Source organism: Falco punctatus (assembly GCF_963210335.1).
Source record: "Falco punctatus genome assembly, chromosome: 6".
Classification (NCBI taxonomy): Eukaryota; Metazoa; Chordata; class Aves; order Falconiformes; family Falconidae; genus Falco; species Falco punctatus.
The window spans coordinates 64,858,166-64,862,313 of NC_137585.1; positions in this window are offsets into that span (position 1 = coordinate 64,858,166).

The window sequence follows — 4,148 nt, forward strand, 5'->3', positions numbered from 1 at the left end:
TCATGGTTTTCTGGAACTCTTTCAAAGGGAACTTGCCTTTGTGTGCACTGGCTTAAGCTTTACTAATATTTAAAGCTATATTTAAAACTTTATGAAAATTACTTATGAGTTCCTCTGTCTCTTAAAATTGTTGAGGCCAATGTTTGCTTCTCACTGTTATCCCACTCTCCCCCCTTCCTCCAAAGCTTCTGTGGTTTTCCTGTCCTCTTCGTCCTTCCTTGGCAGGCTCACTGCCTTCCCTCTCCCTCCTCATTTGCTGTGCTCCCTTCATCCAGCCTCTGCTCCCCATTTCGAGGGTGTCTGGGGGAAGGGTTTTGTTTGGTGGGTCTGTTTGTCATGGGTGAGGTCCAGCTGTCAGCAGCGTTGCTCTCCGCGACATCAGTAAGTACGTCAGTAAATACAACTCTCATGCTCTTTCTCTCGGCTCTCTGCTTGGGCAGAGGGTCAGATGGCTTTTCTCCTTGCTTCCTTCTCCACTCAGCTAGGTCTGGGTCAGTAAAACATAGTCTGAAACCTCTAACAACCCATGGTGGCATCTTCATCCTAAAGGAGACATTGAAATACCTGAGGTGATCCTTAGCACAGGCACGTACTGCTTTTAACACATTCAAGGAGAGAAATCACCCCAGCTTTCCACTGATGGGTGAAGGATTGGTGCAAGCCTCAAACTGTGTCCAGATTTGACTACAGGCAATGTTATTTGTATGCAGGTGGGTACTCAGATGCATGCTCTACCTGAGCACCACGGCTGTCTGACGGAGGAAAAAATCTATACAGGTTCAGCATCTTGGTCCACAGATGTGCCCTTGTTCCGGGCATGGATGGAAGGAGGACACATGGAGAGGACAGTGGTGCAACACAGGCCTCTGGCAGCACATTCTTTGTGTAGCTCTTCCAAAGGGCAGTGGTGACACTTGGTGTAGGGTTTGCCTGGCCCCCCTGTGACGGTTTGCCTGGGTCACCCTTTTTAAAGCTGACATAGACATCTGCAGAGGAATTGCCTCTTAAAAATGCCCATTTCTCTTCCGGGCTCTTGATGGAGCTGGTGGTGGCTTTCTCTATGTGAATACATCTTAGAGATCTAAAGAAAGGTAGGATGAATCGTTTCTGGGGTAAATGACTTAGAGGGGTTCAAAGCTGTTAGATCCCAGTTAATACATTCTCAAAGGATTTACAGGATTTTCACATTAGTGTTCTAGTTGTACTGTTAAGAAAATGATGTTAGCTAATGTGGTTTTAAACACAAAGTGTGTAGCAGTGGCCATACTAGGTCAAGACAGAGGGCCCCTCTGGTCTAGCATTCTGTTTCCAACATCAGTGAAGAGTAAATGGTTTAAGAGAAGAATAAACTACTCATAGAAAAGAAAAAAGTGTGCCTCCAGCCACCATTGATGTAGACAACTTCAGAAGACTACATCTACACAACCAGGCTTAATAGCACCCAGTGTGCCTAGCTGTTGAAATTTTCCCTTTTTTAGTGTGTGTTTTTAAATAAAAAAATTATACCTTGGGTATATCTGGCGGCGATGTCCTGCTTTCCTAATTTAGACCCAGCTGATGAAGCCATGGGTGATTCTTTGCCTTCTCAGTGTCCTGGAAAGTGCCTGTTCTGTACCTGGGGCTATTTGGTGGAGTTATACTGGCTTCAGACAGGATGATCTTTTACAACTTTGCTGTGACTTCAAAGAAGCTAGGCAAATGTGCCCTATCTGAGGAAGTGACCTTTTACTTTGCCTTATTCTGTGGCATTAAAATCAGCAGCTTTGGTGGAGGAGAGTGTTGAGCAATGCTCTCATCTCTCAACACTTAAAAGTGCATAGGAATGAACCACCACAAAAAGCTAAAAATTACTTCTGCAACCCATAGTGTATCAGTTATAAGCAAATCCTTTATATAAATTAACCTCAGATCCTTTAGATTCCCTTTGAAGAAATCTTGTCCTCTGGCAGCTGGAGCTGCAGTGGGGGGACTGACAGAGGTAGTGGCTGGGAGACATGGCTGTCTGCTAGAGATAGGATCAACGTTCCTGCAAGGGACAACTGCAAATTTGGTGTTACAGTTGGATTATAAATCCCCTTAGATTTTACTGGTGGTTTTGGAGAGGGAAGGAAACTAGATTTAGAAAAATATGATATATATACACATGTACATATAAATATTTATAAAGTCTGTGTTTAGATGGGAATACCATGCTATGTGGTAGAAGGTATATTTTGCTTTAATGCATTAATCAGTGCAGGAGCAATGGAAGTGCTTATGATCGTCTCTGTTTTACAAGGCAGGACAAGGTTAAGTGACTTGCCTGAGGCCAGAGACTGAATCAGTGTCACAGATGGGATCAGAAGGGGAAAGGCTCCAGATCAGGTTGGATTCTGGACAAAACAGGCAACACCAAAAGGAAACAAGGTCCAAGCAAAGGGCAATGGTGTCTTGTCACTTCAGTGTCCATTACATTGCTGCAGTTGTTGCTAGGGAAAGTTCCTCTGCCCCCTCTTCTCTTCTCTCATCAGAGAAAATAGCAGCCCAAACTCCATTTTCATTCTCTACACCCCAGCCTCATCTTTGTCTTTTTTCCCCACACTTCCTATGTTCTGGAAGATTATTTTCTTTTAGTTTTCTAGAGCTCAGACATCTCAGTGTTGGGAAGTTCATTCCCTGTGCTCAGTTTCTCTGTAACAGCAAGAAACACTGGCCCAAGCTGATCCTGTCGTCGTAGCTCCCACTTTGTAAAAAACACTAGTGCCTATTAAAAAGCAATGATCACGCATACCAAATAGTTAGTGTCATTAGTACTGTGGCATAACCTGCAGGGCCTAATTAAGATCCGAACCTTATCACGCTAGGTTGGAGAAACATATATTAATGTACAGTTTCAGCTTTGAAGATTTTGCATTTTTAATGGATGAAATTACTAATGGGAAAAAGGAAGTTATTCTCCCTATTTCGCAGGTGGAGCATTGGGACCTAAAGGTATTAAGTGAGTTGCCCAAGGTCATGCGTCAAAGGCAGGAGCTGAACCTGTGTTCCTACATCCTGATCAAGGAGAACTGTGAGATGGAGTTTATAACTATGATGAGTCTTTAATACAACAGGGAAAGTAATAAACGGAAGAAAGAGCTTGGGAGGGAAAGAGGGTGAGAGAGGGATGTGTGTGATTGTGTCTCTCACACCCAGGCTGTTCAATGACTAATAACAACTGGTCTTAACCAAGGTGCTCCAGGGAATCTAATTTAATCCCAAGCCACTTAAAGAGTCAGTTAGTCTTAGAAAACTCTAAGCCTATAATCTAATGCCCAAATAACAACATTTGCCATTAAATCACATATAAATGTATGTATATGTGTGTATATTTACAAATATATACACATAAAGTGTTTTACTTGTTTAATCTACATCTGTATGTATGTATCATAACACATGCACACACACTCCCTGCCCTGTCTTAAAATAAAATGGCTAAGTTAGGAGTGGGCCTGCCATCACAACCTGGAAATGCAGATGATTTAGAAGATGCTGTTAAAATTTTTAACCAAAAAAATGTTTCATTGAAATTCATGTTTTGAAATGCTGTGTTCAAAGAAAAGCACTTGAGCAACAGCAGAATGTCCCACTCTCACTTGCAGAATAAAATACTGTATTCTTTTAATGTTACATTTTTTTTCAAAATAAAATGAATTTTTTACATTACCTTCTGGAAAGATTTGGGTTGGATACCAAATTTAAAATATTTCAAAGTTAGCAAATTTTTGAATTTAATCTGTGGGATGAATAAACCCCAGATGTATTCCAGATGGAAAAAACTACAGAGTGATTAAAAAAAATCCCATTTAATGGAAAATTTGATTCCTCTAGCTGGGAAATGAAGTGTTCTCTCCCCTTCTGGTTCAGCTCCCTGGGATAAATGCATTTGGATAGTGTCCCCGACAGATACAATACACTTTCCTCCTCACAGACTGTGTTCATCACATGGGAGGGACCTGCTGCAGTGACGAGCAGGGTCAGGCAATGGATACCCTGTTACAGCTTCTGTGTGCTGGTTTGGTACAAGCTGCCAGTTGCGAGTTTCCCATCTTGGAGGGAACCTGGAGATGCTGAGCATCTTCCACCAAACAGCTTACTTTTGTCCTTAGAAAGGATGCTGGGAAGCA